We start from the raw sequence: 14,876 nt of genomic DNA on the forward strand, positions 1-14,876 counted from the left end.
AAACATACATTGGTCATACATTCTTAGCATAACAAAGGTGACATTATATACACATACAATACAATGTATAATAATATGTTAAAGAATTTCTTTATGACTCATATTTCAGTTGAAAACTCCGATAGTTGATTGTGGAAAATTGAATTCAGCGAAATGGACTGGTTAGGTAATTATGGGGAGGGTGGGGGGTGACAAAGAAAACTTGGAATTTCTTGATTTCATAGTTTCAATCAATATGGTGTATGGTGTAGTTGAATAGTTAGTTTAAAACTTTTCCGATGGTTTTGATATTGAGTGACTGACAGACAACATCGCCGAAATTACTGGTTGCAAAAACTATCTTGGAGTACTTTGTTAGGCTTCCTACAGCCATGAAGTTTCTATATATGTTAAATTGCATTACTGGGAAAATTGACTCACAAGAAATGAATAAATAATACATTTTGTCAGATTTTTACACTTCTGCCATCAGATTAATAAGTGTGGGAGAGCCATATTTCGGCACGCATGGGCCAGCTCGACCGGAGTGATACCACGGCTTCACAACTTCAACGTGAAATAACGCTTGCGTTGTGTTGTTGGGTAAGTGAGGTTACCGGAGGCCCAATTAACCCCCTTCCCAATCCACGATTCCCCAACAACCCTTAAATTCCTAAACCCCAAAAGGCCGGCAACGCACTTGTAACGCCTCTGGTGTTCAAGTGTCCAAGTCAGCTCGTGTACCGACTTATATCAATAAACAATAATATCAAATCTAACGCACCATTTCATAACTAGTCCTAGAAACAAATACTTCAAACTCAACAACATTATTACCTACATTACATAACGTAATCCATAGAAATTCCTGACTTCAACAACGTAATGAAACTGGTTACAAACTGGTAATATCCAATGTGTCTGGACATTATTTCACCCAGACCCAGTGGCCAGGCATTTCAACCTGACTTTAATATGACGATCGGCCGCGGTACAGTCGCGGCTAGTTGGCGGATCGATAGCTTATCTTTGATTATAGTTATAATGAGGTATGTACCTTCGAGTATATGTATGCTATGTATATTCTGGGTATATTGGACTGGTACAGGTGAGGACGTAAGTGTTAAAAACAAAAAAAAAATGCATGATGTGTATAGTAAACCGTGTAAGGATTTCAAAATAGAATATGCTCTTGCTACTCTTCCTCTGGCGCACAGGTGTTGAAGGAGCAGAAGACTATGTTAGACGACAGAAAAGAAAAATACTGCCTTTGACAAATGCCGAACCGAAGTAAACCTGTTTGAACTGTTCATTCGTATCGTCACGCCTTTTATCCCCGAAGAGGTAGGCAGAGGTGCACATTACGGTACGTAATGCCATTGTATAATGTACTCTCACTTTTCACTACTTGTGATATATGATTAATAAAATAAAGATACGATAAGACATAAGGACATAAAAAGTGTGAAATCTAATTTTCAGTTTAATTGTGATATTTGTAGTATATAGCATGTTTTGTTAATTTTTATTATAATTAAATGCTGTTCTCAGTACGATTTGTGTGCGCCCTAGTACATTCCTGGCCAGTCATCAGTCAGATAACACGGTGACTTATGTAAATATTACTGAAATGCCATTCCCTGCTGGTATTGCACCTAACTAGGCATCTAACTAGGTGCCTAGGTAATAATTATTCAGGTTATACGTAATTATGTATCTAGACTTGTGACTGGGTATAAATGAATACATATACATACAGGCTGATCTGGATCGATCGTGATTTTTGACAGAAACTCTATAAAACTCAACGTCACGCCTTTTATCCCCGAAGGGGTAGACAGCGGTGCACATTACGGCACGTAATGCCGTTATACAGTTTGCACCCACTTTTCACGATTTGTGTTATAAGTCCCATGTAATAGGGGCTGAGCCTATTGCCATATAATGGGCACAATTCCAAAAAAACCGAAAAATACCCACCAATATTTTGCCCGACCTGGGAATCGAACCCGAGACCCCTTGTGCAGTCGCAGGCAGTCGTACTTGCGACCACTCGACCAACGAGGCAGTCGATATAAATAACGATACGTTTTGATCAAAATAAATAAATAAATAAACCTTTTCTTTTCTCATCATTTCCGTTGACAGACATCCACCATCATAACATTGACTTTCAAAAAGCATATTCAAAACAAACATTTTGACTTTCGACCTTGACATTAAGCTAAGAATACACAAAGATTAAACACATAACAATGATCATATATTAATTCTGCTCTTAAGGAACGAATTAATGAAGTAATGAAGCGGTTGGCTGATAGATCACGTGCTGCGCGCACGCATACACGACTAATTGACAATCAACTGTAATTAACGGACAGATTTATACGAATGCATTCCGATTAGTTAGGTTTCTGCATCCGTAATGGGAATATAACTAATTGTATTTGAATATTTTTATAACAATCGTGAGACTTACTAAATTAACTGAATAATTATTAAATTAACTAATCACGGTTTACTCACGTAAATTAATGGAGAAAGGCTCTATTCATTTAGAGTCACAGGGAGACTCTTCATCACGAGCAGCGTGCGCAGACGCGAAATATTTTCCATGTTTAGTGTACACCGTCCACCACCCAGAATAAAAAAAAAACATTTTAAAAAAGCGTTGACACATTTGTTATACGATTTGAAGGAGATGAGCTCCTTCAAATCGGATCGTCGATCGATCGAATCGTTTTCATTATCAAAAGCTCGTGATCCCAGGTAGCTTTTGCTAGAGAATGAGCTTACTCCTACAAAAGAAGTCGGTTAATAAGAGAGTTTGCAATAATCTCTATTCTTGGCAGGGCAGTTGAGTTGAGCTTACAGTAAAATGTAATGTACAAACAAATTAACTCTAAAAAGTAACCAAAAGATTATTGAAAATGACCATTAATCTCCTGTCACCCCAGTGACATCGTTACACCATGATCTCATCTGTTTACTGGACATATGTGAGAAGTACCAATTACCCTAATTGTATGCAGTCAGGATGTAGCCGGTTCCCATGTAAACGTATCGATGACACTCACATTCCGATGATGACATTATTGACTCTGAAAGTACTCAACAACTTCACGCAGCTCATGATGAAGAGTCCCTCTGTGACTCGAAACTAGTAGAGCTTTTCTCAATTAATTTACGTGAGTAAACCGTGATTTTTAGTTAACACTAACTTGAAATCTTTAGTTGAAAGTACGGTAAGCTAAGTTTTGTAGTTTCTGCATCCAATAGTATTATACCTAATGCAAATATACTACGGTATATAAAGACAAAGTTACAAATAAAAAAAATTTGGGAATGCACCAGCATTTCCTAATTTCTGGTGACATTTGAAAATATCGACGGCTCCGATTTCAAAGTCAAAGTCCAAATTATTTCTTTCAAATAGACCGGGAAGGCACTTTTGAACGTCAAAGCGTTGATCGAGTGGTTGGAAGTGCAAGGAAACTTAAATTTGATTCTCATGTCAAGCAATAGTCCACAGCTGGAACCCAATAAGGCTTCTTGAAAACTTAACGGGTTACCGAACCTCCGGCTCGAAGCAGGAATAGGAACGGTGTGGTTTTTAGTCAGTATCATTGGATGATTTTCTCCCCTCAAAAAAGATCATATACTCTTGAGGAACAAAAGGCATGACACGCATTAAACAAATTCCTTCCATTAAAACCAAGAAAACTGCATGATCTCATTTGTTTACATCAGCTTTATCACACAAGTCATACAATTTAGTGGTGATACCAGTTAAGTGGTAATGTATGCAGCATGAGGATGTATGGGCCGGCGCGTCGGCGTCGCATCCTAATGAATGGGCCACTGATACGCTTTGCATTGTTTCAATTAAATCCCCGTTTGTCTGTCTGTCTGTTTGTTTGTTTGTTTTGCTCAATGTCTGATTGCTGTGATTTTGTTTATGGTTTTTGTGTTGTGGAGAGGTCGTTGTGCATTTTTAATGCTTTTACTTTTGGCAATTTTCTGCCGTACTCAGAATAGTTTAAGTAACTATACTTATTTCTTAGTAGCAATTTTGTCCCGAATACAATAAAATTACTAAGGACTGGACTAAGTAACCACAAAACAGATACATTTTATCTGTTCTGTGTAAGTAACCATTGAATGAGTGTTGTGGTGGCCGAGGCAATTAAGAAGTCCGTACTTCATGCATGAGGGTACCAACGGCAAGTACCAATGTGACTCTTTTCTAGTTATTTGTTCTTTCTAAAATTATTTAGACACTCACTAACGGTGAAGCAAAACATCGTGAGGAAACCTGGGCTTATAATTTCGCTTATTCGTTAGAAATCGCCAACCCGCATTGAGTGAATGCTTAAACCTTCTCCATGTGAAAAGCAGCTTTGGGCAGTGACTATTAATATGCTGTTGTTGATGATGCATGCAAAAATGATTCAGATACCCAACCTTAAATATAATAATACAAATTATTTTTTTTGATTACATAGGTACCAGTCTACTTCTAGCTAAAGCTTCATTCAATTCTAATTTTTGATTGCACAATGGGTGACACTGGAATTTTCCTGTTTTTCTTTAATTTCATCATGAGACAATAGAACTAGCTGGAATTACCAGAGTGAAGTCAACAAAGGAAGATTTCATTTGACTGAGTGACTGATTTATTTGTATGCTTATGAATGACTTACTAAGAATATGAAACCTTATATTGAGCAAGCAATTAAGGAATATGATTTTAAATAATGTTACTGTGTAATGAATTACAACTTCCACGTCTTTATTCATTGTCACGCATTTTTTTATATTTGTCTGGACTTTAAAAGAGACGGAGCTCTCGACGGAGTTTGATTTCGGATTTCTTCTCGGAATCAGTATGGAAAGGCCGGCCTCATCTAGATTTTTTTTTAATGTTGACGTGCATTAATTAATTTTTAGAGCCTATCTACAAAGGGAAATGGAAACTATTGTTTCGTTTTCTTTTTTCTCATGTAATTATTTCTTTTGATTTATTTCCAAGACAGTTTATTCATGCCCTTGGGACGCGCCGGACTTCAGTGTTCTGGAGTTTTCATAGTTGTATCTACTGGAGATCCTAGCTTACAGGAGTTGCAGCGGTTTGGGGCTTGTCCCAAAAAGCCAATTTACGAAATAAATTCATTATTTCATTTCATCGCCAGAGACAAAATAAGAAAGAAAATGTTTGTGCATGAAAATTAAGAAGGATTACCTAAACAAAGTATATAAGATATATCTATATACAGGCTCTACAAAAAAACCCAAATAGTAACACTGAACATATAGCAAAAAGCGCGAAGAAAAACAATGTTTAGCAACAAAAAACGATGTTATCCAAAAACGAAACAGCAGATAATTGCGTACAAGTCCATTAGTACATAGAGTTGGTTTCGCTCGAGACGTGGGTGGCGGGCGGCGACGCGCAAAAACTGTAGAGTGGGTGATACACCCTTTGTGGGGACTGATGGTGTTATGTAGTAATTGGTCATTCAATTATAGTTCTATGTTGGTGGTCTGTTCTTGATTCCTAAGTTGTGTTGAACCAAAAAAATATTTCACCGGTAGTAGTTTTAAGTGTGAGAGAACCAAGCTTCGTCACAAATGGGCCGGTTCGACCGGAGTGATACCACGGCCTCACCGAAAAACCGACGTGAAAGAACCCTTGCGTTGTGTGGGTTATCAATATTTCCAATCCCCGATTTCCCGACAAACCTTCAATTCATAACCCCCAAAAGGAGTGCTTACCATCTGATGATCCGTCTGCTCGTTTACCGGCTTAATCCACAAAAAAGTCAAATTAGCAAATAATTTCTTTAGCAGCATCAATAGTGGGAGTTACGTTACACTTCCTATTTATTAAATCTTATGTTGTTTTTGCATTAAGTGGCTACATCAACTGCAAAGTTAATTACATTAATATACTTAATGCTCTTTATTTTCTTTACAGGTAAGTTCTTCATCTCAGTTACAACGACAGCAACTTGGTGGTAAGATCAAAAATATAATAAAATATTACAAACAATATATAAGATCATGGTTCTATTCTGCATAATACTGTCGACATAATTAATAGTGCGTCGCACAGACAGACACGCGTCGCGTCTAGTGTAAACACTTCCTTATTGGATATTTAACTAATTGTTTATAAATTATTATGTTTATTTATAGCACGTGCGTTGTGCGTTGTATAAAGTTTATCTTATTCGCATTTTATAAAGCTTACGGATCTGTTGTCCGGAGCTGCGGACTACCTAGCGGGTTTACCGGGGCTCCGGCTAGAAAAGTAGGAGTAGAAACGGGGTGGTTTTTAGTCAGTAAGAGTCTGACACTCCCTCTCGTTTCGCCCAAGGCGGGAGAAATCATTGGATGATTTTTCCCTTAAAGAAAAGGGATCTGTTGTATAACATTGTTTTAATAGTGTCACTGTTGAAACGGATTTAATGGATTACTAACTAAAAAATCACGGGTTACTTACGTACATTAATGGGCATTAAAGCCTCGTCCCCACTAGGATCATAACAACTAAGCAGTAGGTTGCACGACATAGCCGCGTCTGCGCACGCTCATGATGAAGAGTCTCTCTGTGACTCGAAACTAGTAGAGCTTTTCTCCATTAATGTACGTGAGTAAACCATGATTTTTAGTTAATTTAGTATGTCTCACGATAGTTATTATAAAAAAAATACAGACATGCATAGCCTTTTGTCCTTTTTTGCATTAGGCAATTAGATAAAAAGCCCCTTTACTTAATTTAAAAACGGTTTCATTGTTCAACCTTACCTAGATAATAGATAATAATAGAAACATACATTTTGTAGTTACAATTCCTACGATATCAACACAACAGCAGCGTGGAGAGAACAGAAATGCCTCCTTGCTTCCTTACTTCCATATCCACCATACTTTGGAAGATCACCATCAAACTAAACACACATTTGTGAGCACATAACCGAAACAATGGCTACAGTTATGACTCCAGGTAATGACAATACTTATAATGAAGATGTCCTCGCTCGGAGTACGTATCACGAGGATCTGTACCACGGAGCCAGTTGCCGAGCTAATGTCGCAAAACCACAGGAATGCCATCGTGACGCCCACCATCGATTTACAGTAAACAGGTGTGATGCAGAAGTATTACGAGTAATAGAGGTATTAACTCGTTGTGTGATTGAGGTTATCGGAGGCCAAATTCCCCTTCCCAATCCCCGATCCCGAACAACAACCCTTAAATTCCTAACTCCCAAAAAGCTGGCAACGCTCTTGTAACGCCTCTGGTGTTCGAGTGTCCATTGGCGGCGGCGATTGCTTACCATCAGGATACGTCAGCTCGTTTACTGGTGTGTCTCAAAAAAAAAATAGCTACTGGACTATTACATTATTCGTATTTAGAGGTGTTTAAAAGCAAAATCAACGGCTCGTGACAGTCCGCTGCTGAATACTATGAGTCTTCTCTACAAATTCTACATAAACGTGTTTGCCATAAAATCCTCTCTTGGCTGCTGACTTGAAGATGGCAGTTTTAATGGTTCTGTTTTATATCAGAGATTGCTACTGCTCAGTATTGCTAAAATATGGAGTCTCTTAATAGGATAAATTAATTTTAGCGGGTCCAAGCTGGCCCGGAGGTTATACAAGCCAGCTTCTCATGCATGAAGGCGCTGTTTCGAAACCTACCAACCTGCGTACCTGTGTGACTTATTCCGAATAATATGTACTTTTTAAAATAATTTAGACTACTTAAGCAATAATATAGCCATTTCACAAACCAAATTCATCCATCATAATGACCAGTGATTACCCTAATGAACCTTCTGCCTGGTTCTCTGTGCTGTGAGCCCATTTTGTCCATATCGGAGGCAATAGTGGGCGCCCTAATATCCTCGCTCCATCCATAATACTTTGTTTACATGTCCGCACGTGTCGATCGCACAGATACGATGAGCCGGCTACGACGACTATGATACAAGTGGACACGTAGGACAAAATGTGAAGATGGTACAAGTTGTTTTTATACAATTTGAGGTAATTTTCTTGCTATGATTCTTGTTTTCTTGTCAGGAGTGGAAGAAAACCCAGGTCTGCTGTAAAATACGAGTAAAATTGACTTAATTCAATTTTACTTAATAAGTAAAATAAAATAAAGTCAGATAAAAACAAGACAATTTAAGCTTTTTGATATTTTCGCCTTCCGTTTCAGGGAATATCATTATAAAATTGTTTCAGAATATAAATATTTTCGGTATGTTAAATGAATAACTTATTTTTGACAGCTACATGACCAATGCCTAAAAACAAAAATGGACATGTCCCACAAAACACATATTTCACAGTGACCCTAACAACAAAACAGCGTGTCGTGTGCATAACATACCATTTTGATATTTTCCAAAAACGTTTTGATTTCCAGTGAATATCGCAATTTGTACAGAATTGTACAATTGTGATGCAAATTGATAATTATGAGGAAAATACAAGAAGAGTCAGGGTAGGGTCGTGTGGAATAGTCGTTGGGAAATAGTTAGGAGGGGCTTTTTAATATGGTAGTAGAAATCCATTCTTAATAACGTACGTAGTTTCTTAATATCTGAAGTTCGCCTCGAGTGCAAAGGCCGATGTTTTAAGATCTACCATTGATCGTCATGTCAATAGAATGTGTTTCTCTGAGTACAAAGCTTTTCAGTAGTAGGTAAAGTATGAATTAATTCCAGGAGCATTGTTTATATACCATAAACCAATGTAAACATGTGTAGCTCTTGAGAGTCTACTGCTGATCTATAACAGATCGATATAATCGCCGCCGCCCATGGACACCCGAAACACTAGAGGCAATTGAGCGGGCCCATTTGTGCCGAAGCATGGCTCTCCTACACTTACAGTAGTCCTTTAATCGACGCTTAGGATAAATAAAAACTAGAGGTCGTATCAAAATGTACTCTGCACTGACGTTACCATTTATTTGATCTGATTGTTTACAAAAACGTTTTAATAGAATAACTTACGTGCTTACCAAAAATAACCTTATTAAGTAACAAATCGAAGAATCACTTCTAATTTCAGTATTGTTTATTACTAGTTTCCAAGGCGTTTCTGAAAACTTGTACATTACTACAAAGTTATGGATTTACAAAGAATTTAATGTGACTTGAGTTGTGACGAGTGTGACATTCGATGTTCATGAATCATGCGCATTCTGATCGCCTTTTATGGACAGAGCGCTGATGCACTTATTTGTATGTTCTTCTTAAAGGGGGTAGGTAGAGTTGTGATAGAAAGCTGATGTTGACATTATCATTGATGACATTGAATTTTATGATATTTTTAGTTCTGTTGTCGGGACGGGATAAAAGTTTTCTAAGGATTTTTATTTTATAGCTAGTAGAAGTTTGTTTTATGATTACTACTACTAGGGTCAATTGGACTTTATTAAAACAAAGATTTTTTAAGAACTTATAGCTTCTTCCGCTTATGAGAATCAACTGCAAATAAAAAAAAAATACCGACACGCTTATCTATCGGAACAACCACAGGTAGATAATAACACCATATTTATGCAAAACGGAACAGGGAACCTTTTCATAAACAATAAAAAAGCAATCAACACCACACCATAAAGAGATTGGCCACTAAAAATAATTTGACCTAGTGCACGTTGCAATGAATAACATAGTTTATATGATATGCCGTGAATCATACGCCGGCCGTACATGGGCATACTTGCGAAGAACTAATAGCAGTCGGCGTAAGGTCCTTCCGTAGTATTTGTGGAGCCTTATTGAGGTGAACTTCGCTGATAAAGTTTTGGCCTTCAATCATTATATTGTTAAGTTTGTCTGTATGTATGTTGTTCTGTAGTGGTAGGTGCTGTTAGTAGTATGTATTTTCCTAAATAGCCAATAGCTAAGTGGTGATGGCCGAATGGACCACCCCTGCTCTTGGTATGGTTGTTAAAAGCTGACTATGCGACTACTTTGACAATTATGTTCCTTTTAAACTGTGATGTTGCTTGTGTTCTATACAGCCTATAAGTTGCCACTGCTGACCAAAGGCCTGAATAACTTCTTAAAAAGAATTGTTAACAATTTACTGGTAGCTACGTTTCACTCCCGGAACTGTGGACTGCTTACCTGGTTACCGGGGTCCTAGCTCGAAAAGCTGAATTAGAAACGGGGTGATTTTTAGTAAGTAAGTTTGACTCTTCCTTTCGCCTCATCCAAGGCGTCATTGGATTTTCCTTTTTCAAGGAAATACCTTTTGATTTCAGTGGTATCTAACAGAAGTCCCTACTATCTCGACGATCATTTCCAACTGCAAAAACATTAATAAAAAACTTTTCCTATTCCCAAAAAGGTGTACACATGACTGGCTGCCCGTAGTGCAGTAATTGGCAGTGAGTCACGCAGGGCTGATGCCCAAACATAGAGGAACAGATAACGGGAGGCCGTGACCTGCGCACTTCCGCGACATATGCACAACACCTCTATAGCCTGTGCTATATGACATTGAACTGACATGTATGTTGAACTTCAATCCATGTTGCGTATGTGTGAAATGTGTGTGTGTACGAAATTTTGTCTGTTATGATGTTTCGTATTTTGTTGTTGCTTAGTTGAGTTTGTAGGAAACGGGAGATTAAGAATAGGGTGTGTTCGGTCTCTGTGAGGAAAAATATAGGGATTTCAATTTTAAAAGTTTTGACTTGAGCATGTTGCCTGTAATATTTTTAGGGTAACTATAAGATTAGTCGAACTGTGATATCTCTATATTCTCCCTCTCGTTTGAAAAAAAAGGGTTTGGTTGTGTTATGAATTTTATTTTCTGGTATTTAAGGCTGACCTTGCTTTAAGGTTTTACTGATAAAACCAAATATTAATAACCGATCGTGGAAAAAGGTACTGCAATACTATTTTTAAATATGTGATTGTAACATAACGTTCTTAAGGCTTTATTAAATTTCATGGCAATCTGTCGTCAAAATCCGACGTGAAGCAAGTGTAAGTGGAGTGAGTGTGACAACTAAATAATGTGTTTACGAGCGCCGCACGCGCATATGGTCAATGACAGGCGCGAGGCGGTGCGTCGGCGCCGACTACATGACATTAGTGCAGATTATGTTTTAATATCTTGCAACAATGTTGCATTTACATATTTTGGATATAGTTATATATGATTTTGTTTGTATGGGATCTTTATCATGTGTTATTCTTAATGTTTTGTGGATGTTTCTTGTTACTTTTTAATGGAACAGCTACTTAACGGACTTGAATGATGGATATAGTTTTGTTTATTTTATGGGTTTGTTTTTTTAAGGGCCGTCGAGAGTCGTCCTTTAACTTCTCCTGGCTTGGGAAGGATGGAGTGTCAGACTCTTACTAAATACTGACTAAAACTGCCATTTCTACTCCTGGTTTTCGAGCCAAAGCCCCGGTAAACCCACTAGGCAGATCGCAGCTCCTGGTAGATTATAGTCTGGATTAACTTTTATAACTTTATCATAGGAGCGCAGGTGAAGCCGCTGATAGAGGCTAGTCTTACAATGGTTGGTAAATGCGTATGAGTTTGTCTCGTCCTTTGAGTTTAATAAGCTTTACATAGTATGCTTAAGGAAAGCAAAGAAAGAAAAGATACATTCTGTTATGTAAAGAGACCTCAAGTAACATGTATATAGGTACATATGTACCGGTCCGTGATCCGTCACACACGGGCCGCGGTTTCGCGGAATCTGTCGAATCTTATCATTATCTAACGGGCATTCACCTCGGCCACTCACCCCCTGACGAACCGAGGCTCAGGCTGTAGCTCTCTTTCATATTATTGTGAAGGATTGTGAATATGTTTTAAGATGGCTGGATGAATTATTAAAAGACTTTTTTAACTATAGGTAAAATCCCAGTTGTCTTATTAGAAACTATCAATTCGTAGAGTTGTACTATCGCGGAGCAATTTGTATCTATTGCTCAAAGATTTCTAGATCAGCCGGTTGGAAGCGCCCTGCGCCACTCTGTTCTGTCTATCTGCCTTTTTTTTTGATGACGGTTTGAAACCTTCAAAAGGTGCCAAGCTTTTTAGGGATAAAAGACTAGGGAGTGTGGGATTTTTACCTCACTAAAACCATCCCGATGGTCATACTCTGTACCTGTAACAAAGTCCTCTAAGTAGTCTTGCTCCGAAATCCTTACGGTGAAACGCCTGTTACGGCACATCCCAGCAGAACCAGACCCGTGCGTGCGGCGCGTCCGTGTTCCGCGCGCGCCTCATAGAGCCATCAGACCACCACAGATGGGGTCAAGTAGGGCTGATGCTTGATCCGGAGCTGCGGACTGCCTGGCGGGCCTACTGGGACCGCTGGATGGGTATTCAGAAACCCTGTCTGTCGACCTTGTTGATTTTTCACCAAAATCCAACTTCAGTATTAAAATTATCCATTAGCTTCTTGTACCATTCATGCCGCCCAAAAACCCATTAACCTATATTCCGATTACCAAATACTACCATAAACGCCACAGTTTCCAAATTCACTTGCAGCACTGGGTCTAATTGAAGTCGGTACATAGAAGCATGTTATCAGTGGTTTGTATCTGCGACTCCTACGCACGTCGCGCGTCAACCGCGAGCCGCTTTTGGTAGTAACTGTATGGTGAAGTAGGGGTATGTGGATTAGGCAGATTTAGGCAGGATTTAGAAAAGTATTCGAATTTGTCTTTTTTTGGTTGAGTCATATCTTTTTAGAAATTTTAGGCGTATGATAGTGATATGTTTCGAATTAAATTTTAATCTTTAATCTGACACTAATTTTGGATTAAATTGACAATGTATTTGCATTAAGACCAGGCAGCGCTGGTATGCTTATAAGTAAGGCCCTTTTTTATGAAAATCCCTAAAGCTGTTCGTTTTTGGACATTTGATATCGGTGCTATTGCGCAGTAATACAACAGTTTCTTACTTATTTACTGGAGTCATACCGGAGTGATACCACCGCCTCACAAAAAAAACTGACGTGGAACAACGCTTGCGTTGCGTGAGTGAGTTTACCAGAATCTCCAACACCTCATAAATAATCAATCCTCAAAAGTCTGGCAACGCACTAGTAACGCTTCTAATGCTTCGGGTGTCCATGGTTTGCGGCGATTGCTTAGCATCAGGTAATTCTATCAGTCCATTTACCGGCTTATACCATAAAAAAGCTAAACAAAATTTCCATTCCAGGAGTAATATACTACACAAGGAATTGTTCAATTTACATATACCTTAATTGTCCACTTTCACCACCTCCACCCTAATTACACAAAACACACTCGGCACGTGAGTCACAGCCACACAGTGGCCGGTACCTACTACTTACAGTTAGACTTAATCAATTGGATTACTGTAAACAATTCACAAATCTAGGTCGAGTTAAGTGGACGTAGGGGAGGGGGGGGGATACTATGTAAGTAATACGATTTGAGGTGTTACATTGTTAACAGGTGATTAGTAGAGATTTGGGTTATTTTTTTTATTGTGTCGTTGTTAGTAGGTGATTTAATATATCCGGAGCTGCGGATTACCTAGTAGGTTTACCGGGGATCCGGTTCGAAGGGCAGAAGTAGGAATAGGGTGGTTTTTAGTTAGTAAGAGTCTGATACTACCTCTCGCCTCGCTCAAGGCAGGAGAAGTATTTGGATGATGGTGATTTAACATTGAAATGTTTTTTATATTCAAAACGAATTTATTGTTTGTTACCAGTGGTTAGTAACGTTAGGTTTTATCTCAGAATGAGAAAAAATGGTCCAGAGTTACTAAACATACTTTCTGAATGAGTCTGAAACAGTGTGTTGTATAGAGGACAAACAATTGCAAAATATTGGAAACTTTCATTAATTCATCGAATCGAAAAATCCAATCATATTACCACTGCAGGGCAAAGGCCTCCCTATCCTCCTTCCACTCCTCTCCATTAATTCATCGAATCGAAAAATCCAATCACATTAAGCTCTACACAAGAATAAAACCTTGGACCTCATCATCAGACTTCGTTGAATTGATTCACAATTTTCTGAATATTAAAAAAGCTTAAGCAAAGTCTGTAGCTGATGTAATTAACTTACCTATAAGAGTGACAGTGTTCAATACGTAAGTCATAAAGAATTTTACTTACTGGAAATATTTTGATTCATACTAACTTTAGGTTTCTACGTAAAATTTCAATGATGACCATCTAAGTACATTTTCTTACTGTTCCAGAGATGTTTGTTATTGGAATTTAAACTATACCGTGACATATTTAAATTACATTTTCTATTTGTCACTAAACAACGCATTCTGTATATTCATGTTCTGTACCAAAGATGGTTGTTATTGGAATTTCAACTACAACATGATACATTTAAGTTACATTTCTGTTTGTCTTCAAATTATGCTGTGACGCTTATGTACGCCCTTGTATATTTATCATTCAACTCCTATTTACCTATTAAAGTTCTTGTTAATTTTTATTATATTTATAACTAGTCACACCTCTTCTATAGAATTTATTGAAGTTCATTCATTCATGTCCAGTTTTAGAATTCTTGTTACTTCTATTTGAAGGATTGTCTGGGATACTTTGTCATAAATAAATAAATACGTAGGTATTTGTGTGTTGGGTTTTCCTTTACGAAATGGGTCGAGGTAAGGTATTACGTAGCTATGGATAAATTTGTGGCCTGTTTCGTTTGTCGAGTGGTCGCAATTGTGGCAAGGGGTTTCGGGTTTCGATTCCCCGGATCGAGCAAAGTATTGATGGGCTTTTTTCGTCTTTTCGAAAAAAATCTCAGTGGTAGCATAGATTTTGGAATTGTGCCCGGTCTATGGCAATAAGCTCACCCTTATTACATGGGACTTAAACA

The 14,876-nt window shown here is 38.0% G+C and overlaps 1 protein-coding gene across 1 annotated transcript in view; it reads left to right on the plus strand.

Annotated features, from left to right (window-relative positions):
• Positions 1–14,876, plus strand: part of LOC118274467 (GAS2-like protein pickled eggs) — a 155,119-nt gene that overhangs the window by 27,103 nt on the left and 113,140 nt on the right. The gene's annotated exons all lie outside the window — the stretch shown is intronic.

This window comes from Spodoptera frugiperda, chromosome 11 (assembly GCF_023101765.2).
Source record: "Spodoptera frugiperda isolate SF20-4 chromosome 11, AGI-APGP_CSIRO_Sfru_2.0, whole genome shotgun sequence".
Classification (NCBI taxonomy): Eukaryota; Metazoa; Arthropoda; class Insecta; order Lepidoptera; family Noctuidae; genus Spodoptera; species Spodoptera frugiperda.